The sequence below is a fragment of the Maniola jurtina genome, chromosome Z (assembly GCF_905333055.1).
Source record: "Maniola jurtina chromosome Z, ilManJurt1.1, whole genome shotgun sequence".
Classification (NCBI taxonomy): Eukaryota; Metazoa; Arthropoda; class Insecta; order Lepidoptera; family Nymphalidae; genus Maniola; species Maniola jurtina.
The window spans coordinates 5,055,129-5,082,274 of NC_060058.1; the positions used below are offsets into that span (position 1 = coordinate 5,055,129).

Sequence of the window (27,146 nt, forward strand, 5' to 3'; positions counted from 1 at the left end):
GTATTTACATTTTTCAGCAGCACAGTTGAAAGTTACATTAGAGAGAAAAAACAAAATATTTTGAACAAGTGTAAATTAAAAATTTTCAACACCCCCGACAAGTGAAGGTTACAGTAACTAGAAAAGAGCTAACTTTCAAACGGCTGAACCGATTTTCTTGGACTATTCCGCGCCTACGATCCAAAGTATCTGAGTTTTCCAAAACATCATTTTCAAATAAATAATTATGTATATCTAGGCAACGTCCATCTTGACAGCTTGACATTTGTCAATTGACAATTGAATATTATGAACCTAAGGATTATCTAACCTTCTTTTCTACAAGAAAACTAGAAAAGAGCTGATAACTTTTAAACGGCTGAACCAATTTTTTTGGATTTGGAAGAACACTCTCGATCAAGCCATCTTTCAAACAAAAAAAAGTAAATTAAAATCGGTTCATTCGTTTAGGCGCTACGATGCCACAGACAGATACACAGATACACAGATACACACGTCAAACTTATAACACCCCGCTTTTTGGGTCGGGGGTTAATAAAATAATATCAATCCGGTGGTATGTTCCAGACGTGACAGACAATTGAATTAATTAATACAAAATTGCAGCAGCTGTGAATATACTAACGAGAGCAGAATGATAATAAAATTGTAGTCACAATACAATATGCAACGATGGTGTAGAGTTATTATTAATAAAATTGGGATAGTAACTATGTTAAAAATAAATTATTTCTTATTATTACTACTAGTCGAATCGGAGACTTTTTATCAAACGTCGGAAACGTCGTCGTTTGGAAAATAGTATGAAATACACAGATGATAATTTGTGATATGATAATTTAAAATCTTTAACAACCTTAGAACTAGCGGTGAATGTAGAATTTACGATTTTGGGAGACCCTCTATTTGATAATGACTTAGAAATCATTTATTGTTTACCTAGGCATCATTCCCATTCTTTTATATTTAAAAAAATGATAAGGCAAGGAAAAACGGCTATTCTGAACAAAAATCGTGCTCTACAAGCTATCAAACCAAACATGACACTGGCCATCAAGTTATACAAAGTAAAGGCTCAAAAAATTCAAGGAGTTTACTTACTCGACTAAAGAATGTATCGATTCAGAATACCTATTTAAAATTCTGTGCTATCAAGCTAAGTCACAAATCACAGTCACAAACGTTTCCTATAAAGCACATTAAATAAAAGACGAGGGGAAAGCTGACCAAGTTGTCAATTCACAGATCGAAACTTGGCAGGCGAACATCTAAGTTTTCTCTGCACCGACTAGTGCGCATTTCCGGTGGAAATTCACAGCAAACAGACGACTGGGAGGTTGTCATGTGTCGCAGGCGAATAGTAAAATCCCGTTTACAAAAGGCGACGGGATTTTGCAAACGCCGTTAGATTGCAAAACGCCGAAGGCAAATTATAAAATGCATCAGTCTTTACATACACGATTTATCAACTCGATTTTTATATTTTTGTAATACTAGAGGATGCCCGCGACTTCGTCCGCGTGGATGTAGGTTTTTGAAGATCCCGTGGGAACTGTTTGGTTTTCCGGAATAAATAGTTGCCTATGTCAATAATATGGACGCAAGCTACCTCGGTACCTAATTTCATACAAATCGGTTGAGCGGATGGGTCTTTAGAAATCCCGTGGGAAATCTTTGATTTTCCGGGATTAAAAGTAGCCTATGTCCGTCCCCGGGATATAAGCTAACTCTGTACCAAATTTCGTCAGAATCGGTTAAACTGTTGGGCCGTGAAAAGTTAGCAGACAGACGGACACACTTTCGCATTTATAATATTAGTATGGATAAGCGATGGATTTCAATAACGATTTATCCGCGGTTTACAAAAAGCCGCCGCAAATTACTCTTTTGCAAGCACATTTGATACGTACATTGTTGTAAAATGCCGGGCAATTGGATTTCGGGGTTCCGATAGTATGTAATTAGTATAGCAAGATTTTTTAAATGGCTTCTCCAAAGGTTTTGTTTAAGTCTTCAGCTTTACAAAAACACTAGGGATAGATTAGACCGCGTGGAGTCAGGGTGACCAGACTTTATTTTGGGGCCAATCCACTATACTACGTAACCCCATACAAATGATAGGGCCTAACAGAGTGAGCGCTATACTAACTTCATCCCGCAGATAGGATATAATTAACCCACAATTTGACAAAACCCACCTAACAATAATTAACTGCCTTCGGCATTTTGCAATCTAGCAAGTGTTCGTAACACGACGTCGTAGTTTGTAAACGGCGATATTCTACTATTTACTTGGTCTACTTAACGGCTAAACAGATAAACAGATCTATCTCTTTTACTCTTATTATATTTATTAGCTTAGAATTGTGTCATAAATGAGATAGCAATATTGGTTCCAGACCAAATTAAGGGAGATATAGCTCCCACATACTAAAGAATTATCCTACACACCTTGTACACACCACATAATTACTCGTAGTTGTTAAATACAATTGTTTTAGCTTCGAGCCACAATCTACCATACCATAGCGTGCAAATTTGAAATTATATTATCTTAATACAATAATATTTACTAGCAAAAATATAAAGCCCTGTCTAAAACATACCAAACATTTTTTTATTAACTATTAATTCGTTAACCATATAAAACCACTACAGTTTCGAATGGAAATCCACTTCGGTTTACAAAGCGTACAAGTTTTTATAAAGCGCTTTTGATAAGTCGACTAACAACCTAAATTAATATGATTGAACCCCAAAAATTCGAGCAGGTGAATTGTAGTTTTTGTTTTACATTTTGCAACACTGAATTTTTCGAATTCATTTCTTTCAAACAGTGAAATATACTGAATCGCCGTTCAAACCGAATCTAAAGCAATATCCAGAATTTCTGTTTTTAACGGTCACTACCTGTCCCCTGACTAAAAGCAGTAAAAGCAGAAACAGTTTGAAAAGATTATTTGTTTTTTATTTCCTAACAAGGTAATAAGATTTTGTTATAGCCTACTCGTCTTACAGTACCTACTGGTTTAGCACAAGAATTGAAACAAGAAAAGAAGAAATAACAAATTATTTTCAACACTTCATCTGTGTTGGTGTTAGCTGGCGGGCGTGCTCTGCCTTTTTGGAGTGTTTTTTGGTAAAACTGACTGGAAAGCGCTCTAAGAGGGTGCCATGCGTATGTCGGCGAGCGCCGGCACAGACGGGGTCCATACTTGTATAGTTTAACTAACTTGTTACAAATAACTACAAGCTTGACATTGGCTAATCTTTGTAAAGCCAGACGAGAAAGAAAAAAATATTTTCAACACAGTCGAAACCACTGTCAGTTGAAAAAATATTTTCAACTGACAGTGGTTTTTGTGGCACTGAATGGAACAAAAATAATGTCATGAACATACCATAAGATTTTTAAATAAAAATAAAAATCTGACCGTTTTCTAGGTTGCAATGAAATAGGTACCTTCTAACTTTAAACTTACAAACGCTAAACTTTCCCTATGATTTTATAAATTATTTAGATGTCACAAATACCTATAATTGAGCTACTTCTAATAACCGTTACAAGTAACAATTTATAAATTGCTTCAGATTAATGACACACACAAGCAAACAATTTATTCAAGCCATACCACATCGCAAATTATCACAACATCCTGAACAGTTTAGACTATGTTTCGCTTGCCAACCTATACAAACCTTGCTCTTAAGACATACTTAGAATAGGTTTGAAACTATTTGCGATAAAATATTCTTAGTATCCCAACAAAGCCGCCTTCAAAACTATATAAACAAAATAGATAAGCCAGTGATTGTTTAATCAGAAAGTTCATCCTCCCACAGTACATTTTCATGAGTTTGCAATTTTGTTTTTAAGTCTATCGTGTATTTTATTCTTTGTCATAGTATTAAGCACTAAGATGTTTAAATAAATAAAGCAATAATTGACTAGCACAAAGAGCCGATATAATATTATATTCACATATATACACACACACACACACACACATATATATATATATATATATATATATATATATATAAATATATATATAAATATATATATATATATATATATATATATATATATATATATATATATATATATATATATATATATATATATATATATAATGTGTGTATTATATATATAATACACACATATATGTAGGTATATATTAGCGTTATTCACCACACAATAGCATGAATTGACCGGCAATCAAAAAAAAAATATCCACTATCCCTATATTATGTAAGTACAAGTTTTTATACATATGTACTGATTAATAATAATGTTAACTATATTATAATAGGGACGATGACTACTAGTCAAATCAGCGACTTTTTATCAAAAGTGATAACGCTAGCTTTGTAAGGGAGCTCAAGTATGAAATACACAGATGTGACGTCATGAACGTTTGACGTAATTGGACGTACCTACTTCATACCTGAGTATCATAATTATTGTCATGATCGAATCATCGCCGGCTCACTTCAGAGCACGGGTGTCCTCTCAGAGTGAGAAGGATTTGGCCATAGTCTACCACGCTGGCCAAGTGCGGATTGGCAGACTTCACACACCTTTGAGAACATTATGGCGCACTGTCAGGCATGCAGGTTTCCTCACGATGTTTTCCTTCGCCGTTAATGCAAGTGATATTTAATTACTTAAAACGCACATAACTCTGAAAAGTTGAAAAAAATTAAGAAAACCTGCCAAAATGTCAAATTTATTCTCAAAAAATAAGACGACTTATTTTACGTTGATGAAATCGACCATTAATCGATCTGTCCAGCAATTTAGACTAATATTTAACTATCTGTGCAATGAAATGGTCCACTTACAATTGGCTCAAACGAACATATAACTAGTAACCAACTACTTAGCCAACCCCTCCCCTCAGGCGATAATTTGACTAAAACCACGATTCGATATTATGCGACCGCACCGTTATCGCCACAAATAGTGCTTGACGTATCAACAGTGAGCTTAATCTGACACGTTGAATGTGTGGTTTTCAATTTGAAAACATTTTCTGTTTGACCCGATTCGGAGTACCAATATTAAACAAGTGTAAATTAAAAATTTATAACACCCCCGACGATCCAAAGTATTTGAGTTTTCCAAAACATCGTTTTCAAATAAATAATTATGTATTTAGGCAACGTCCATCTTGACAGCTTGACATTTGTCAATTGACATAATATTAAGAACCTAACGGTTATCTTACCTTCTTTTCTACAAGAAAACTAGAAAAGAGCTGATAACTCTTAAACGGCTGAACCAATTTTTTTGGATTATAGCTAAGAACACTCTCGATCAAGCCACCTTTCAAACAAAAAAAACTAAATTAAAATCGGTTCATTCGTTTAGGCGCTACGATGCCACAGACAGATACACAGATACACAGACACACAGATACACACGTCAAACTTATAACACCCCTCTTTTTGGGTCGGGGGTTAATAAAAGATTTTTTTACATCTTGCCAAAAATCTATATACAATAATTATTTCACTACCTATCGTATGACTTTAGAGTTCGTCCTGTATCAATTTTATCTCTGAAACTTGAATAAAATATGTCTATTATATATGTATATATGAGAACAGTCCCCACAACCTATGAAGACAGGCATCTTATGTCCATATTGTTTTGACTAAAATTAAGTTAAAAATAAAGAAAGACTCCTACGCTACGTACCTAATTGAAATAAACAAAGTGCCCACCCCCCCTGAATTAGGCAGGTACTTGTCCACGGAATTTTGTGGAAAGTTTTGACTGAAAATTGTACCTACATCAAGATTTATACTTGCAAGCTTTTTGCAAGTAAACAATTTACGCTTTAACTCGGGATATAACAATATGAAGGACAAAACTACCCGAGTCATTTCGTATGTATTTAGGTAAACGCAAAATTATGCTAATATACGCTGGAACTAGTTAAACAACAAACTTCAATTCGTGGTCCAAGCTATAACAAAATGTCCATATTTTATGAAAATAAAATTACAACGCCCCTTTTGCTCCCAAACCCCGGCTTTGCTATGACGGATTTTCTGAAAATCTTTTCTTAGTAAGTATCTACGTTGAGAAAAGCTACATGCAAATTTTCTGGTTTCAAGACTCAGTGGTTTAAGCTGCATGTTGATATGAGTCAGAATGTAGATATAGCTTTGCAACAGAATTTATGAACACTGCGGTTTCATTTCATTGCAGTATAAATAAAACTATTTGATACATAATCTGAAACGGACTGAAGTTACTAAAGTTTCAATACATGGAATATTTAATTTGCGGGTAGATATTCATAGATAAAAAATTCCGTTTTAACTCGTACATAACTTTTGTTTCAAGGAGATCGTACTCGTAAAGAAATCTACGGGTTTACGATCGTTTGAGAGTACCAAGGCACCCGTGTTCAAGCTTGGCGTAGGACCGACGAAGCTCACGCATGACGCAAGTGAGACGTCATGCTATATTACCGAAGGAGCGAATCACATACACGAGGCGTAAAAAGCTCTCGACTTAAAATTTCATTAAATCTGAAATTCAGCTTGAATGGGAAAGAAAAGATAATAAAGAACAATAATAATTAATTTAGCTGTATGACGGGCGTAATGAAATCCCGCTGAATGGCTCAAATTATAAAATGGGAGATAAATGTTTTGAGCAAAATTAATTCACCTTGTCCTTCGGAGAAAACTAAACCAACCAAAAGAATACCCCCACAGATGCATTTAGGGTCAACGCAAATAGATGGGGTTATAGGGTGGAGTAGAGTCGAGTCTTTTTAACTATCTAAACTCAGTTTTATGTATCATTAGATATATCGTTGATATTGGTATACTGAAAATAAAACACAGAGGAAACCATATCTAAATAATCTACAAATTACGAGGTTCTTTACATTAAAGTGCGAAACACGGAAATTAGCAGATTTCTGAACTTTACCTGACAATATGAACCTACTTGCACAGCATATATAAATAATCAGTGAAATCGATTTTAATAAGTGTACATTAAAAATTTATAACACCCCCGACATGTGAAGGTTATACTAACTAGAAAAGAGCTGATAACTTTCAAACGGCTGAACCGATTTTCTTGGATTATAGCTAAGAACACTCTCGATCAATCCACCTTTCAAACAAAAAAAAAAACTAAATTAAAATCGGTTCATTAGTTTAGGAGCTACGATGCCACAGACAGATACACAGATACACACGTCAAACTTATAACACCCATGTTTTTAGTTAAAAAGAGTCGAGGGTTAAAAATTAAAGTATATAGTAGCTTAATCACTCACTAGATGAGGGTCAAGAGTGTCAGGTCTTATAAATCTAAACTCCATTTAAACTCTCATAGTAAGGTAAGTTTGTTTCATTCAAGATCAGGATCTCCTTTGTGCGCGAATGCTCGGTCGTTGTCTAATTAAGCTAAGAAATGAAATAATTTATCTCATATACATTTGCAGTTTCTACCAGTTAAGTTCGTCTTTTGTGCAAAACTTTAATCTGTGCAATAAAGAAAATGATATAGTATCTATATTGGCAATAAGAAGAATGAATGAGTTGCATGAAGTTTACTTTCTACGATTTTTCCAGACAATCTTGGCTAAAAAAATTATGCAAAGAAACAGTGAAATCTCATCCGATCTTGAAACTAAGTCTGTAATCAGTTCTTAGTATTCAGTTCCGTTATAACAAAGAAACCACAGGTAGGTATTACGCAAGCAGTGGTTTTTATTGTTCGTCGTGTCGTTTTTGTGACATAGTCCTAGCACATTTTCTCTTGATAGGATATGCACGTACAATGTACATAGTACTCATAAATCCACCAAAGAACAATAGGACGACGTAGTAGACGAGTAGATATAGCCCTGCATCTCATTTCTCGTGGAAAAATCCTTGCTTTAGTTATGTTTGATATAATATTAATGTTCTATGAATGTTGTCCGGAAACCCTCACTTTTCTGCATTTCCTTAATTTTACGAATTATTGTAAACAATAATGCATATTATTATGATTTAAGATTTGATGTAAGTTTTTAACTAAAACGGTGTACCTATAAAAATATAGTTAGGTATACAAATAATTGAAAAGTAGACGTGTCCCTCAATGGGTATGTAAAGCGAACAGCATCTACATACTCGTGCTAAAATTGCATCTTGTTCGTGAACTAGGGGTAGGAGTTGAGGGGGAGGATAATGAATAAAGATCAAGAATTTTTAAATGGGCTACGCCTGAAGCTCGTGGCTTTACAAAAACTTTCTAGGGGTAGGCAGGACTGCGTGGAGTCGGATGCTCAGATTTCTTTCTGGTTTAGTGGTCAGAACGCGACATGGAATTTCGTCATGCCGCAACGCGTTTTGGTGGAATAACATAATAGCCACGACACTTTCGTTTTGTGACCATTTTGTGATTGCCACAATGCGTCGTAAGCATTTTCACGTCACTCAAAATACCTACTTATAGAGGGAACGAGAATTTAAATGCAAAGAAAATAATGCTCTCCAATTGACACACCTGATGCGAGGGCCACACTGCTGTTGCTATAGGTTTCACACGCCAGGCATGTTTGCACGCACGGTTGTGTGAGCTAGGCATACAACTGCAAAAAAGACTTCCAGCGTGTAGCCAAGCCGCAAGGCAGGGTTGTTTACGTTAACATTAGCGGCAGTCAATGCGTTAAATAGGAACATTTTGCAACTAAACTGCTCAAATACCTAATGCTGATAAGCCCGTACAATGCTTACAACATCTATTGTCTCATATTATCTGACATGAAATCCAGTACAAATCGAACGCTATTTTGAGAATAAAGCCCTACAAGGCAACAGCTAGCGTCCAAGTTTATTGTTATCGATATCAAACGTGTTCTAACAAGGACTTGCAGTTACTCGACATTTTCCAAGCAGTCTAGGCTAGCCCATAACAGGTTTTTGATTACTTGTTGGTTCAGTTTAATTAATACATGTAAGGAATAATTTTAGGTATTGTGAAAGTTATCAAATTCAATGATTGACATTCAAAAAATGTACAGTGGTACCCGGCATCTATCTATGTAGGTACCTACTTAGTATATTTAAATAAAAATCTATAACCGCATGTAGGTACATATGAAACATCATCACTTAGGAAAGACTCGACGGATTTGATTGTTTTTTTTTTTGTTGTGGTCGTAATGGTTCGGATAAAGTTTGTAAAAAAAATTTTTGGAAAGCCCCCGGAGAAGTCGAAATCGAAAATCAGATGTGTTTTTTAAAGAAAATCGTAAGACGCTTCTCATTTTCTTCATTAGTAAATTGCACTCGTGGGAAGTTAAATATATTATATATTATAAAATTTTAAATTTTGTGTTTGCACTTTATTCTGTACTACACGATGCCCACGGCTTCGCCCGCGTGGATTTAGGTTTTTTGAAATCCCGTGGAAACTCTTTGATTTTCCGGGATAAAAAGTAGCCTATGTGCTAATCCAGGATATTATCTATCTTCATTCCAAATTTCAGCCAAATCCGTCTGGTAGTTTTTGCGTGAAGGAGTAACAAACATACACACACACACACACACACACACACACACACACACACACACACACATACAAACTTTCGGCTTTATAATATTAGTGTGATTCCCTGTATACTGAATACTTTATTCAGTACAGACATGACGATTGATTTTGACGAGATAATTGCAGATATTTGAATACAAAAAAATCTGACAGTGGGCGCTAGGTGTTATCGGCAGACTGTAAAATTGAAACGTTTGAAACAACGCGCTTTTGTTGTTCCTATAAAGCGGCTTTTGTTCCTGCAACCTACTGTTGTCATGGTAAGAAACATGACACGAAGTTCGATTAAAATTTCATCCGGAGTAGTTTTCCCGTATGAACGCGCTTTGAAAGCGGTTGTCGCTTGTCTGACATTTTAAACAGGTTTTCAGAGGCCGTGGGAACTCTTTGATTTTTCCGGGATAAAAAGTAGCCTATGTCCGTCCCCGGGATATACGCGAACTCTGTAGCAAATTTCGTCAGAATCGTGAAATTCGTGAAAAGGTAGCAGACAGACAGACAGACACATTTTCGCATTTATAATTTTAGTATGGATAATCTTTAAATACTAGTTCAAAGTGCTTAGTGCTTAAAAATATGTGTTTCTAAAGATTAAGCAACGTTTCGATAGTAGATGTTACAACGTTGCAAAATATTATATAATTTTCGCAGAATGTTGGAGAAATTAATTTATATATAAACTAAAAGTGTATCACAAAATTTTGCAATGTTTAAACGTTAGAACAAGTTAATGTAACGCATTCAAATATTTAATAGTTACATATGAAAGTAATTTGTGAAATGGAAATTGCATTGAACGAGGCTTTTGGATAATCCTCTTAACTTAAATATGAAACACATAATTTAATGTATAATTTATTTTCTCCCATCCGCCATCTTTTAAAATAGGTACAATGTACATGTAGGTTAATTTCCATAGATTAAAGAATCTATTTTTTATTTACTTTGACTACATGATGTAATATTGTAAGACCTTTTGCCAAGTCCTTTAAAAAAATGGGATCCCGCGCACATTTAAAAAGAAACCCGCCATTGTTGCAAAAATTTCATTAGCTTTTAGTCTTTGATGAAAAATTACCCACAAGACAAGTTTACGGACGTCAAAGTGTCCACGAAATATCCGCTCAATCATGATTGTGCTATAATTTGTACTTTTTAGGGTTGCGTACCTCAAAAGGAAAACGGAACCCTTATACGTACTTCGTTGTCTGTCTGTCTGTCCAGAAACCTATAGGGTACTTCCCGTTAACTTAGAATCATGAAATTTAGCAGGTAGGTAGATCTTATAGCACAAGTACAGGAATAAATTTGAAAACCGCGAATTTGTGGTTACATCATTAAAAAAAAATTAAAATGTGTTTCAATTTTCAAAGTAAGATAACTAAGTATACCAAGTGGAGTATCATATGAAAGGGCTTTACCTGTACATTCTAAAACAGATTTTTATTTATTTTTATGTATAATAATTTTTGATTTATCGTGCAAAATCTTGGCAAAAATACCCGAGTACAGAACCCTCAGTGCGCGAGTCTGACTCGCATTTGGCCGGTTTTTGAAACCTGAAAGTGTTAAACGACATTTATAAACTAGAATGCTCCATTCTGGAGGTACGAGTACAAAGAGACGAACTTTGTACAATTATGCTCCTGGTCTATTGTCTGTCCCATTGTCTGTTACAGCCTCCTCAAGCCTAAGCTGTGTAACCTAGAAACTTCAGTCCTTGTAGACGCTACATAATACATTTCTAACTATAAACTTTGCACAATTAACATTTACTACATTGTTTTACTTTTTTTAATTTTTTTTATTGTCTTTATTTTTTTGTATAGAAAGGCTACGAGGCTCGCCCAACACCGAGAAGAATAACGTGTACGTGACGGGGCCTATGTCCAACAATGGATAAATAAGGGCTAACAATGACTAAGATCTAAGAAAAATCGAAGCCGGGGAACTTTTACGAATTCAGTAGGCAGTTACTTTTTCTGTAATATCTGTGTAGAAGAGATTGATGGGTTTCATTTAAGCAAGTCGTAATTTAAAAATAAAAAAACGAACTAAAAGTTAATATTTTCCATTTAAAAATGAATATTGCTACATTGTTTATTTTTTTTTTAAATTATAGCCTGTATACTCACCTATAGCATTTGGGAAGAGGTAAGGATTCAAAAAATACCCCACACACATGAACGCCGAAAACATTACATTGGGCAGTCGTCTAAAAAGCGTATTTTTCTATATTAAGAGGGGTCTCTCCGTCACTCGCTCCATACAAACGTAGTTCCAATTTCATTTGAATATTAGGCAAGCAAGTCGATGAAATTTTGCAGACATATTCTAGAAACTAATATCTATGCCTGTAGTTTTTCAGATTTCTGTTAAAATATTCGGTTTCAAAGTTACGCGATCTTAAAAATTTACATACAAATCTTTGAGCCCCTGTAATTTTAAAACTACATTTTCATGAACTTTGGTTGCTTAATATTCAAATGAAATTGGAACTACGATTGTATGAAGCGAGTGTCGGAGAGAGCCCTGTTAAACGTTACGGACTCTGTGCAAACAACAATTTTACATTGCAACAGAGAATTGAATTCGTCTGTACTTTAATATTCGTAAAAATTCATGCACTGTGGCCAGCTGTGAAAATCTTTCAAGCCTAAATTGCACGTTAAAATGGGTTTCTGCCATTGGGGTGAAGAGGAAATGGCTAAAATGAAAGGAAAAAGAAAAAATTCTATTAGGCTTTGCTCTGTAAATAAAATTCCCAGGATAGTTCGCTAACTAAGTTAAGCTTTTAGAATTTGATAAATTGTGCGAAACGTAGTGCTTTGAGTTTTTCCTTTTTGATTTCTAACTATTATATGTCAGGACGAAACTTTTATTCGGTGCACCTGTGTGTTTGTAACAATCTAAATCGATATTAAATTTCGTTGGGCTAGTAATTAGTAACAAGATAACGATTTAAAATGAATAGAGTAGGTGTTTCCAAATCATCAGTATCATGATTCATGATCCCATGATTCATGAGCCATCGTCGGCCCACTACTGAGAACGGGTCTCCTCTCAGAATGAGAAGCGGATTGGCAGACCTTTTCACATATTAAGCGTTAAAGTGACTTTTACAATATCTATTCCCCTAGCGCTCAAACTATTAAATTAAACTATTCTAGAACATTAGCACATTGTACAAATCTATAAACAAATATCACGACTATCGTGTGGCAATAAACTTATTTTTTGTTTCAGCTCGCTTTAACTTATCGGTATATTTGAACAACATCTTAGTAACTCTATAATGAGATTGAAATAATATAAAAAATCCTTTGCAAAAAGAAACGGCCAGTTTAATTTTTTAGGGTTCCGTGAACAGAGAAAGGGACCTTATAGCATCACTTTGTTGCCCGTCTTTCTTCCCATTGAACTAAAAGCATGAAATTTGGCAGGTAGGTAGGTCTTATAGAACAAGTTAGATACATCACGAAATAAAAATTGAAACGTGTTCACGATAAAATTTATTTACTTTATCACATATAGATGACATTAACTTGCAGTGTTCTACATAAACGAGTTAGGTATATCTTGTAAGATGGTATGGAACCCTTCGAGTGCAAGTCCGACTCGCACTTGACCGGTTTTTTATAATTGACAATAATTTACTACTAAAGAGTCCAACACCTGGAGGAGGTCCATTAAATCAGACCTTAAAAGAGTCGGACTGTCGTAGAACCATGTCAAGGCAGCAGCTAAAGATAGGGAGCTAAGGAAAAAGACCGCTGCAGCCCTAAATTCCACGAGGGAATAAAAGGACTCCATCATCATCATCAAAGAGTTTTCAATAAGTGAGTGTTACTGACATAAAATAACGAGAACTCTACCTTATGTGTATTCTGAGACGCACTGGCCCAACCGTAGACAAATCCGAGAGCATATTTGTCAACACAGACTGAGCAAGCATCTTATAGCTTAAAAAGTATCTTCTTTCTAAGCATAAGCCTATTGCTTTTATTATACTTTTAAATAACGACGCTATGATTATGCCACAACAAAGAAAAACAAAGTTGACAATTGTTTTTATTAAATTTATTTATGAACGCACCAATGAGGCTTTACAATAAACTTATAGATGCTTTTGTTACTTAGGAATTTTATTAGGTATATTAATTAATTTCAGAACATTTTACGTGCGATCTAATCAAAAAAATTATTACTACCAATCACGTCATAAGGCGACAGTAAATTTAAATTCAGTCATGCGCAGTGAAAATGTCCAAATCTGTTACCGTACCACACAGCTACTCGCATTTAACAAAAGACAAATCCATCTGAACTTATACCATTACTCAATAGAAACGTAAAATGAAATAAAAGCACAAACCTAGACGATTCTTTGGGGTTTACGATATCACAATCTAACTTTAGCTTTATAAACCAGATGGCCAGTTAGCCACACGATTCAAGAACCACTTTACGCATTACAGATACAATCAATGGCGTGTATAGAGTTATTATAATGGTAGGCGAGGAGTACTTAGTTAGTAGGCTGGTAAGAGATACTATAATATTTTCACTATCAACATAAAAATTAAAGCCTACTGAATCTGCAAATGTTCAAACGAGATAAATAGAGCTTTTTTGTTCGTATAAAAAGCAAGCGGCTTGTTACAATATTAACAAAACAATTACGCTACAAATTAAATATAATTTAAGATTTTGAAAAAATTCGCCGAAATGCACACAGTAAGTTTTTCTAAAATAAAAGTTGACAATAAAGAGAAGTTACAAATGACGAGTCATAGCTAGTACTTACCTAAGTTTCGCTGCTCGGGATCGATTCAAAAAGTTTGTTGAGCCTGGTAGAGCTTCCAGGTACACTTGCAATAGCGTGTACCACGTTATCAATTAGCTCAAGCGAGCATGATCGCGCGAATGAAATAGGTATATATACGACGCGTAAACAGTGCAGCAAGGCCGGCGCCGACGGCGACCGCTAGGCGAATATCCCGAGAGAACGTCGTGCTCGAACGGCCACACGATACGTTCAGATCGATACCGGTGCTACCGCGCGCTCCCTTGCAAGTGTTTTGCTAAATAGGACCGGCAGAACGCCCGTTCGATCGTTCCGACGACACTGAGGAGGCTCTACGAGATATTATAGGGGCAGTTGCATTAAAATGACAGCTGCACTGATACGTCTGACCGAGCGCAGAGATGATATTTGACTCCACATATCATTTAAAATGGTGAAGTGGAGGAGTATCACGAGTCGCTTGGAGCATGCGCGGCGGAGGTAGGCGCGGCGGCGGAGGCGAGGAGGTGCCTACTGCCGGTGGCGGCGTGCGGTGTGCGAGGAACAAAGCGAAGGGCCGCCGCACCACTGTCGAAGACCGCAGCCAAGCCGTGCCTTCGCGAGACTTTACCAACGTCAAGAGCACGCAATACCATCGATCACCGACACGCATACACGACCTCTACGTTTTACAATTCTAAACATAACCTATTTTCTAATTCAGATTGCCAAACCATAATACGATGTCAAAAGCGTTGTAACAAAATATACCTATAAGCTCGCTTGCTTTAATGAATAGATAAATATGAGAAATAAAAAAAATCTGTAGTGATCATTTTACTAAGTAGCGATCGCACGCGGCTTCCCTTCCGTGGAAATTAAGAAAAATCCGGCCTCGTTCGTTGCCTCTATGGTATAAAAGGAATCTACAAAAGTTAAGCTTTCTAGGTTCAAGGATTTGAGCTAGGCATTGATGCGTCAGTCAGTGAGTCAGGAGTCAGGAGTCAGGACTTAGATATAAATCCTACCAATATTATAAATGCAAAAGTTTGTATGTATGTACATATGTATGGATGTTTGTTACTCTTTCACGCAAAAACCACTAGACGGATTTGGCTGTTTGAAATGGAGGTTTTACCGTGGATTAACACACAGGCTACTTTTGTCCCGGAAAATCAATGAGTTCCCACGGGATTTTCAAAACCTACATCCGTGGGAAGAAGTCGCGGGCATCAGCTAGTTATAATGTACATACAAAGCGATTGAATTTATCAATTCTAGTCATGGTTGTCCTCCCTCATTTACGCTAATTATTGACAGCAATTGGTTGCCTACGGCCCAGCTTCCCTAGCATAATGGCTAACGCAGTACGCAGTACAGTCGCCGATGGGCACCTGCTCGTACCTACTCGTTACATTATTGAACACGTTTCAAACGCTAGTTTAAAGTGTTTCCGATTGCGCCGAGCGAGGGTAGGACGCTACTAGTAGTACACTGAACACGTCCTGCAAAAAAGCACAAACTGTCCCCATTTTTTCAGTTTGAAAAACCTGATTCACGTCAAGGAGAAAATGAGAAAATAACAACTTACTTATAACTTTTAGAAACGTGTAGTATAACTTTTCCTTGTTTAAAGTCATTTTGAAGCCATCCGTAAAAGAAAGCAATTTTCGCACCCCCAAATAGGCTTATTTTAAGATTATTTTCGCCCAATGACCTCTTTATAAGTCTAGACAGATACCTAGTCTATTTTAGGACGTAGCAATAATCTCTAATATAAGTCTAAGAAAAATATTCCTTGTAAATAAACCTGGATAAGCGAGAACCGGTCTCTTGAACTCGAGCTTAAGCCCCTATAATAACTAAAAAAATCGGTTAAGTGTGAGTCGGACTCGCACGCGAAGGGTTCCGTTAACACTTTACGTGTGCTATAAGACATGTCTACCTGCTATATTTCATGATTCTAGGTCAACAGGCCATACCCTATAGTTTTTGATACCAAGTCTTGATAGACACGACAAGGAGACAGATATCGCAGACATCCTTTAATGTCCCGGCTACAATAACGGCCAACAACGCGATGTTCAAAGGTGTTTCTCGTTAAACGTAGATATAGCCACTATCAACGTACAACGGCATTGTCAATGCCGTTTGGCGTTAGACGATTTTAACCCCAATTCAATCAATTGGGTTGGGATTTTAGCCGTTCAAGTGTGGCCACTCAGTTTAACTCGTTGATTATCGCGATAATTGTGGCGTTGTTGGGCATTGACGTTAACCTTAATGTAACCGCAAAATTAGGGTTTCTTTATTTCTCTGAAGATACGGAACTCTAAAGATAGAGATAATATCTTAAAAGACGTTTATTGAAAACACTAGGTGTTTCACTGTAATCACAATAATTGCTGTAACTGATGTTAATTAGTTAGCTTATTAGCTGCGCACTCACTGCCATACAATAGATTCATTAGCGAGTAGCGACCAATCGTAAAACCTGAAAACTCACAAACATAACAAATTCGTGAAAGGCCGGCCTTTCACGAATTTGTTATGTTGCCGGCAACGCACTGGCGGTTCCTGTGGTGCTGCAAATGTTCATGGGCGGCGGTAATCACTTAACATCAGGTGACACGCCTGCTCGATTGCTCGCTATTTTTATTTAAAAAAAATATCTTCGGCAAAGTCCTTTTTTTAATTTAGCCCACCCAGATAGACTTACCCCTTATTTATACGGAACGTTTATTATTCTGACACTTACCATAGATAAGGTATCCATTGGAATAGCAAATATTCAGAATAATTCCTGTGATAATAACAAAGCTGTCCCTGACTTAACTTGCTATCCTCTGGTCGTAGCACCTTGAGGCTAAATTGGAAAGTCATTTATTTCATTGTCAAAGTAAGATTTACGAGTATGTACTAATCGACTTGGGAGAAGGTTGGTTAATTAGCGCACTGAGGTTACCCACTATTATATGCAGGTGGGGTGGGTTGATGATGGCCTAGTGGTTAAGACGTTGGTCTTCTAATCGGTGAGTCCGGGGTTCGATCCCGGGCACAGAGTTCTTTGTTTTCGGAGTTATGTACATATTAAGCAATAATTAAGTACCAATTGCTTAAACAGTGAAGTAAACCATCGTAAGGAAACCTGCATGCCTGAGAGTTCCCCATAATGTTTTCAAAGGTGTGTGAAATCTGCCTGTTCGCTCGCACTGGGCCTCTGTTCTGTGTGAACCTTCTCATTCTGAGAAAAGACCCGTGCTTAGTATTGGGTTGATCATGATGGGGATGATGGTGATTTTTCAAAATAATAAATCGATAATTGGCGTATTTTTAGATCTTGAACAGCAAACAATAGAATAATAATTTGTATAATACGTTTGTATGGAAAAACCTGGGGGAAAATACGTTAAAGCGACAACAGACACTTTCACGACCTTCTTGGCGCAGTGATAAGCGCTGTTGTTTTATTATTGGGAGGTCTCGGGTTCGATTCCTTGTCTGGTCTGGCCGTGGCTAGTTACCACCCTAGCGGCAAAGACGTGCCGCCAAGCCATTTAGCGTTCTGGTACGATGCCGTGTAGAAACCAAAGGGGTATATAATATATATACGAGTACCGAGACCTAATAAAACTTCCATACCTTTTCCAAGTTACCCCGTTTCCATTTTAGACTGCATAATCGCTTAAAACCAAGTGAGATTGCAGTCAAGGGCTAGCTTGTATCTGAATAAAGTAAAATAAACTAGCTATTATTATTGTTCAGTGAGATGATCATGGTCCAATCAACAGATATTTGCTATTCAGTTCCCTATGGCTAAAGGCTAATGAACGATGACCGCAACACCGCTCGTTGGTACACCTAACAACGTTAGTGTTTAACTCTCTAGGGCTAGGCGACAACACACATGATAGTCTATAGGTCTTTGTACTGCTAAACCAATCGCAGCGTGGGAGTGGGTGTCCTTAAATTAAGGTTACATGGTTTCTGTTACAATGGTTAGATTAGGGTGAATGAACAACTACGGAGAATCTTCTTTGTAAAAGCAAAATTCCAGACACTAACCATTCACGAAATCTCGGAACTTTGAAATATTGTAGGTAGGTTTGTTTGGGCGCGGTTTAGGAAAAGAAAGAATTTTTCGATTAAAAAGATGTATTGAAGTCCTATGTTTTTAACCCCCGACCCATAAAGAGGGGTGTTATAAGTTTTCCGTGAGTATCTGTGTATCTGTCTGTGGCATCGTAGCTCCTAAACGAATGAACCGATTTTAATTTAGTTTTTTTTATTTGAAAGGTGGCTTGATCTTGAGTGTTCTTAGCTATAATCGAAGAAAATCGGTTCAGCTCTTTTAAGATCGGGGGTTAACAACACCTAAAGCGTGCAACAGTGATGACTTCGTTAAAGTTAAATGAAATGATACACATAGAAATAAGATTTTACTAAACTTATAAGACAAGCACTGATGCTGGTACAATGTGACTCAACCCTTATGGATGACATGAATTGGATGAATGAATAGCCCATTACGGGTTTACAGGTTGAAATTTCATTGATCTTTGCATTGATTGATTGATGATTGAATTCATCAGACAGAAGTTTTGAAACAAAAGAAAACGTAACGTATTGATTACTGTCATTACCTAATTACCAATTTTTCAACTATGTACTGAAAAACTTATTACCGTTTCTAATTAAAACTAAAAGGCTAGATTTTAGGGCCAGTTTTTGGATATTTTGTTTTGAAAAATTGTTTCCATACTCGAAATGTATTTTGATTATGAAAATCCAAAAGTAGATATATGAGTCTTCAAATACGAAAGTTATTGTCTTTGTAATTTTCGATTTTGCGATGTTATTATGAGCTACCAAAAGTTGCATAAGTTCGTACAATTTCAAAATTGTCCGTTAAAAATCACTATATTGCACAAGACTTTTTAGCTCACTTAGCGTCCGCCATCCGTGTTAAAAATTCCTTTATTCTATAGAATGAAAGGCTGTAAGGTAACAGTTATATTACTTTGCAGCGAACAAAACGATAAAGGAGACGATTTTGCATACAGGGTTTCGTTTGACCTTATTTCTGATTTCTGGGACTTCACATTGGGACACATATTTGAAGAGCAGCGAGTGACACGTGTTTTTAACCCCCGACCCAAAAAGAGGGGTGTTATAAGTTTGACGTGTGTATCTGTGTATCTGTGTGTCTGTGTATCTGTGTATCTGTGTATCTGTCTGTGGCATCGTAGCGCCTAAACGACTGAACCGATTTTAATTTACTTTTTTTTTGTTTGAAAGGTGGCTTGATCGAGAGTGGTCTTAGCTATAATCCAAAAAAATTGGTTCAGCCGTTTAAAAGTTATCAGCTATTTTCTAGTTTTCTTGTAGAAAAGAAGGTTAGATAACCGTTAGGTTCATAATATTCAAGTGTCAATTGACAAACGTCAAGCTGTCAAGATGGACGTTGCCTAGATATACATAATTATTTATTTGAAAATGATTTGTCGGGGGAGTTGAAAATTTTTAATTTACACTTGTTGCATTATATGTAACGTTTTAAAATAAACCATTATCCCCATAAAATCGGATGAAGTAAAAGGAAAAAAAGGTATTTCCCACAGCCATTTCACTTTCCAACAAACCAAATAATAACGGCCAAATACAGATTAATCCGGGATTAATCTATATTTAGCGGTTTATGTATGTATTTCTAGTGTTGTAATCGCTTACTACACATTAATGCTCAATAACCATGCAATCTATACTACTCTAATAAATAAAATTGAAGTGTCTGTCTGTAATTTCGAAATAACTAACTCATATTAAGCTCATATGTTTACAGATAATATAATTCATGCTAAATATCTACCAGTGATGGATCAAGCTTAACACTTTTGATTAATTGCAACGTCTCGCACTTAGATTAAGGATTGGTTTTCGCTGCGCGCGTAGCGTAGACCAATCCTAAGGTCTCGTACATTTAAATACAAATCTCCATATTCATATTTACAAATCTCGCCAACCCGTTCGTAAGACAAGTGAGAATATGTTGAATTTCGAAAATTATTTTTTGAAACCTTAGGCACCTTCTAGATAAACGCGTCCCATCTTAGACCACATCATCACTTTCCATCAGGTGTGATTGTGGTCAAGCGCTTACCTATAGTGAATTAAAAAAAAAAAAAAAAAAAAAAATTAAAACTTGTCGAAAAAAAATATTTTGCGAAACCTAAAATTGCTGCAACTGTGCATTTAAGCTACTATTGAGAGAGTGTCAGCCAATCAAAGATGATTGCGAAGGTCACACTGAAACTGTCAATCTACAGTGCTAAGGGATGGGCTTAGGTACTTATTACAATGACTGACCGTATTGGTAGTCCTGGACCGATGACCTGAAGAAGGTGGCGGGGAGCGGGTGGATGAGGAAGGCGGAGGACCGTGTTTGGTGGCGCGCTCTTGGAAAGGCCTATGTCCAGCAGTGGACGCTTACAGGCTGATGGATGGATGATGGATGGATTGGTAGTCCACTCTGGTATTGCTTCATTTACTTGTATTGAAATTTTTATACTCGTACCTGTAGACAAAAAAAAAATATATTAGTTTACAACCTTCACTTTGTTATAAAATATTGGATTTAAATTTAGTTTATGAAAACCAAAATATTGAGCGTTGATTTTTATTCAGTTAATCAATAAAATATTTATTAATTAACAGAATATATATATTTGACCAATAGACTAACGAAAAGGCGGATGTCGATAGTAGATATATTGTTTAAATAAATTATGCTAGAATACCCATTCTCCATATTAAGCTTTTTTATAAAAAACTTGAGACGTTAAATTAAGAAGTCAGTACACAATACCTTTAAATAATATATGTACATAATTATAAGGTTAATTTCACAACATCTTCATTTAAAGAGATATACCTAGTTACGAGTACGTATCGGATACTTGAACTCACAAAACAAGGGTTTGTTTCGTGCGAAGCTTTGAATAGCGAATCAGGTTTTCTCAAGATATCGATTCAGCCTGTATCGCCGTAAGTTCGGCTGCTTGGCTCAAGTCTAAGGTCGGACGTGTATATATAACTGATACTCAAGTAAATCGAAACCTCCTAGCTGCTTGGGTTAGAACTTAGACACGTATAGTTTACTGGAAGCTTTGTTGGTACGAAATTGACTAAACACTGAATTATTAGGTAAGTACTGTGTGCCTAATAATCCAGTATCTACTTGCCAAATGTTTGTTAGGTAGTATTCGTGAAGTCTTAGTTATATTTGATAGATAACAAGTGTAAATTAAAAATTTATAACACCCCCGACAAGTGAAGGTTACAGTTACTAGAAAAGAGCTGATAGCTTTCAAACGGCTGAACCGATTTTCTTGGATTATAGCTAAGAACACTCTCGATCAAGCCACCTTTCAAACAAAAAAAACTAAATTAAAATCGGTTCATCGGTTTAGGAGCTACGATGCCACATACAGATACACAGATACACAGCCACACAGATACACAGATACACACGTCAAACTTATAACACCCCTCTTTTTTGGTCGGGGGTTAAAAAGTTGAATGATATCTGCGATGGCGTTCACGTCACACACTCATATACAGAGGTCGGTTAACAGGAGCTGAAACGTTCACATTACTCAAACAAACGCAATTTTATTATACAGCGTGTTTTAAAAAAACGATTTATATTATTTCAATAAGGTAGTGCCTAAGCTGTTTTTGGCACGCTGAGTACAGTGACGTTTGAGGTCAACATCAATTCTACGCTGCAAATAATGCATCTCTGTAAATATAATTTTAAATCCTTCATAAAAGTTCCATCATTGCTTTCATAATAAACAATATTATACACTATTTCATTATGTCGTATTAATTTTTTGCGAGATCCAATTTATTCTTACCTCAAAATAAACAACTATATCGGTAGAGTGACGGACGGATATGTTTAAAAATCACACTGTATCTCATAATAGTAGTATAAACAAAACAGTAACTTTCTCTGTCACACTTATAAACTTGGCCGCATGCGAGAGAGATAGAGAGACTTTTCATGACACTTGCGTTTATTCGTAGACACTACACAAGCGCAAAGTGTGAATGTGTAGTACAAGTCAACTCCGCATTATTATACCAAGAAAACTCCTAGCATTGCGATTAATGGAAAGAGGTCACGACTTTCAGCAATGAGGAATAGGAGAGGGATATGTATTGTGTAAATTTGTATAAGTAAGGGCTAGACTAAATGATAATAAAACCATTTTATAGCGTTCGCAGCAAAAGCTTTCAAATAAGTGGCTTTTAATTAAACCTTTCAGTTTAAATGGTCTGGATGTGCGGAATATGTAATTATATGCACTTAGTCCTTGGAAGTGAAGGGTGCCTCTTGCCTAAATGGACGTTTCGAGCTAAGGTTGTCCTCATAGCAAAGAGGAAATGGATGTTTTCGAAGTAATTGAATTGTAAGGCGTCTTCCAACTTGGCAATCTTTTTCTTCTAGTGTAGTTTTCCACGAGTAGTAGTTAAAAACATTTTATTTTCCACTAGCTAATATCCGCGCCTACGTCCGCGAGGATTTATACATATTTATCAAAATCCTGTCAGAATTCTTTCTTTCGGGGAAAACGTGTCCTATATCCGAATGCAAGCTATGCTGAATTTCGTCAAGAACGGTTCAAGGAAGAGGTTCTCAGACAGACTGACATACTTTGTTATATTAGTATATAATAGCACTTGTAATATTAGTACATATTTATATAGATTTTTAGAATTATTTTTTTTATCAACAGCGTAACAGTGCAAACAATATTATAAATGCGAAAGTTACTTGGTATGTTACTCTTTCACGCAAAAACTGCTGGACGGATTTGGCTGAAATTTGTAACGGAGATAGATTATACCCTGGATTAACAAAAAAGCTACTTTTTATCCCGGAAAGTCAATGAGTTCCCACGGGATTTTCAAAAACCTATATCCACGGGAACGCAGCCGTGGGCATCAGCTAGTACCAAATAAAATAAGATCAAATAGGATTACAATTTTGGTTGAAAATTCAAAAGTAGGCACTCATTTATAATAACTGTTTGTTTGAACATAACAAATAATATGTACAAGCTAATTACAACTTTACAAGGTAATTATGAGCACAACACAGCAGTCTATTAATTCAATTCGTATACATAGTTTTATCAGTGCAGTCTCTGAAGCAAAAAAAAAATGACAAAAAGTATAAGCATTGATGTGGTATCACACTAATATTATAAAGGCGAAAGTTTGTGTATGTTTGTTACTCCTTCACGCAAAAACCACTGGACGAATTTGGCTGAAATTCGGAATGGAGATAGATAAAAACCTGGATTAGCACATAGGCTACTTTTTATCTCGCAAAATCAAAGAATTTTCACGGGATTTCGAAAAACCTAAATCCACGCGGGCGAAGTCGCGGGCATCGGCTAGTGATTTTATAAGATTATAAACTATTGGGAAGCAAATCGCAATCCACGTTTTTCTCCGTATTGTTATAAGTTAGCAGTTGCTAAACTTCTAAGTGTATTTCAGTGCGGTTTTCACATCATATAGAACATTTCACGAGGAAGATTTGTATTTATGAGATACCAGAGGATGCCCGCGACTTCGTCCGCGTGGATATAGATCTTTAAAGATCCCGTTGGAACTCATTGATTTTACGGGATAAAAATTGCCTATGTCAATTATAGTAACACAAGCTACCTCGGTGCCAAATTTCATATAAATCTATCTGATAAGCGGATGGGTATTTAGGAATCCCGTGGGAACTCTTTGATTTTCCGGGATGAAAAGTAGCCTATGTAACGGACATAGGCTACTTTTCATCCCGGAAAATCGGGATAACTCTGCACTAAATTTCGTCAAACTACTCGGCCATGAAAAGGTAGCAAACAGACAGATACACTTTCGCATTTATAATATTAGTATGGAATATACTTAATATGTAATACAATTTTTAAATGCGCAAACAAGTGTGCGAAGCCAGAATAAGTCAACTACATATTTAGATATAAAACATTAACATTTCAGTATTGGCTGTTAATGGTACTATCCTGCCGGTTCCGCTATTTTTGATATGTATTTAAAAATTATTTAGCCTAGAAGTGTAGGTAAAACACTATCATAAAAATTATAAAAAGATGGTACTATATCGAAAACCTTTGCACAAGTAACCATATAGTGACGATATATTAGATTATAACCACAATATAGTATACAACGGTGACGAACAGACAGACAGACAAACATTAATTTTTATATAAAAGAGTCGACATCAATGAGGTTACCTAACTTTCCAGACCGTTCTTACTTCCACAACTCGCTACCAGATCGGATAACGACTTACAGAGAATTCTACGTCATAGCAACATTTAATAATATGTACTATACTTTATTGATTTTTCAGCCTCAGGTAGTTCTGATTCACAATATAGGGCAATTTTCTTCCGCATTGTAATATTGACAGTTTTGAAATGAAACCTAACCTACTACTAACTAATCACGTCGAAAAACTATATGTAGAGACATATGTACTATATGTAGGGGACACATGAGTACTGCAGCCAGATTACTGATGCAGTCAGCGAGTCAGAACTGTGGTTTACACATCTACGTGAAGAATCTCCTGAATTATAGCTAAGAACACTCTCGATCAAGCCACCTTTCAAACAAAAAGACTTTAAAAATGGTTCATTAGTTTAGGAGCTACGATGCCACAGACAGATACACAGATACACACGTCAAACTTATAACACCCCTCTTTTTGGGTCGGGGTTTAAAAATACAATTGTATGAGCTTTTCCTATCTGAAATTTTATATCTTTGGCTCTGACATCAATTCTCCTTGAATATGGTCTTATCTTTTAGATATTCCATTTTTGTACTGTTCATAAGTACTTACTTCTTCTATAACTATAGTGATGATGCAGTCTAAGATGGAAGCGGGGTAACTTGGAAGGGGAATGGCAGTTTTATTAAACACATACCTCTAATCTCGTTTTTTACGCGACATCGTACCAGATCTCTAAAGCGCTTGGCTATACAGACTCGTCGGTAGAGTGGTAACTAGTCAGGAGTGAAGTCTCCCACCCGACTAGACCAGAGACAATTTAGAAATTACGAATTCCTCAATTGCCACTGCCAGGAATAGAAACCAAGACCTCCCACAAAGTATAAGACCACACAACAACGCTCATCATTGCGCCAGGGAGATTGTTAAAATAAGATCTAAAGAATAATATTAAGGGTATATTTCACCACCTCCAAAAAAACTTTGTCTAATGAATAAAGACGTTATGACAGTTTTTGTATTAGAAATCTATCAAAATATCAAATCGATCTATTAGATATTGGCGGTTGCCAGCCCATGTCTTTGAATGAGATTTTTAAAATATTTTACTGCAAAAGTGAAACGTTAAAAGTTAATAGGTATTTGTATATAGCATACAAATACATTATTCATTTAATTAAATATGTATCTTTTAAAATACAAAACAGAGCGATTGTAATGTGTGTTAAACAAAAATTCATAAAACAAAAGTCGTAAATTATTTACTCAAAAGGAAATTTCAGAATAGGGTTTCCTATTTAACTTAATTTTTCGAGTTCTGTGTTTTATTCAGGCATAAGAAAACTTTCTATGAATAACCTTTCCTCCTTTTCAGGGTTTCGTACTCAAAGGACAAAATCGAGCCCTATTTAATTATTTATGAATATTGTTTAGTAAATATTATTTATTTAAATATCATTATATGCTGTCTGTTTATTTGTCCATTCCTATCTCTAGCTCACAGACATTGAGTTAGAGATAGATCATTCCTCGATTGAGCTAGATCTGAATATGCATTTCGTTATATCCCTGTTATATTTCGTGTAGAATGTTAATCCAAAACTGAATATTAAAATAAATATGTACTAAATTAAATTATTTTTCAAAGAGGGCCTCCGTCCTTTACAAAAAGGAGCTGAAATTTTTTTTTTCTTACACTAGCATATGAAGCGTCATCGTCTCTATAGTCTCTAGCTCATTATTTAGAGCCTAAATACTTTATTTTTTATTATTTTTTGACCCCCGGCCCAAAAAGAGGGGTGTTATAAATTTGACGTGTGTATCTGTGTATCTGTCTGTGGCATCGTAGCTCCTAAACTAATGAACCATTTTTAAAGTTTTTTTGTTTGAAAGGTGGCTTGATCGAGAGTCTTCTTAGCTATAATCCAAGAAAATCGGTTCAGCCGTTTGAAAGTTATCAGCTCTTTTCTAGTTACTGTAACTAGGGATTGCAATGCTGGATCCGCAATCCAGCAAGCCAGCTGGATCCAGCACGTTTGTGGTGCTTGCTGGATCCAGCATCTGACGCTGGATCCAGCGGTGCGGAACCGCAATCAGCTTAAAACAAGTAAATTACTTTCTTTTCGCGCAAAAACCACAGAATGTCTTTCAGAAAAGTAAATAAAACTGTAACATATTTGATTGGCTTCTCAAGTCTGAAATTGTATGATAACTTCAACTTCTGTTAAGATTTTATAAGTGGGAAGTGGGATAGGCTACGCAATTTTATTTCGAAAACTAGCTGTGCCCGCGACTTCGTTCGCGTGGAATAGTGACTTTTCGGGGCGCGAGGCGTGTAGTACGTACTCTGTACGTTAAAAATGTTCGCCGTGATTCTTTAAATTGACATAACTTTTTTATTTATGTACCGATTGACATGAAATAAACACTAAATGTTAAGTGAAGCTTACTAC

The 27,146-nt window shown here is 36.0% G+C and overlaps 2 protein-coding genes and 1 long non-coding RNA gene across 6 annotated transcripts in view; 1 reads left to right on the plus strand and 2 right to left on the minus strand.

Annotated features, from left to right (window-relative positions):
- Positions 1-27,146, minus strand: part of LOC123880599 (neurocalcin homolog) — a 101,052-nt gene that overhangs the window by 50,362 nt on the left and 23,544 nt on the right. The window lies entirely within an intron of this gene.
- LOC123880600 (neuronal calcium sensor 2) overlaps positions 1-27,146 on the minus strand; it is a 99,242-nt gene that overhangs the window by 38,295 nt on the left and 33,801 nt on the right. The window contains exon 1 of one of the 3 annotated variants that reach the window (XM_045928797.1): positions 14,385-14,784. The exons of the other annotated variants lie outside the window; for them this stretch is intronic. The gene's annotated coding sequence lies outside the window, so the exon portion shown is untranslated. Of the gene's footprint in view, positions 1-14,384; positions 14,785-27,146 lie in introns of those variants that run through there. 3 annotated transcript variants of the gene reach the window in all.
- Positions 2,776-22,095, plus strand: LOC123880604. The gene is made up of 3 exons (XR_006799298.1): positions 2,776-2,787; positions 14,585-14,587; positions 21,984-22,095. It is a non-coding gene; the product is annotated as an uncharacterized LOC123880604 (long non-coding RNA).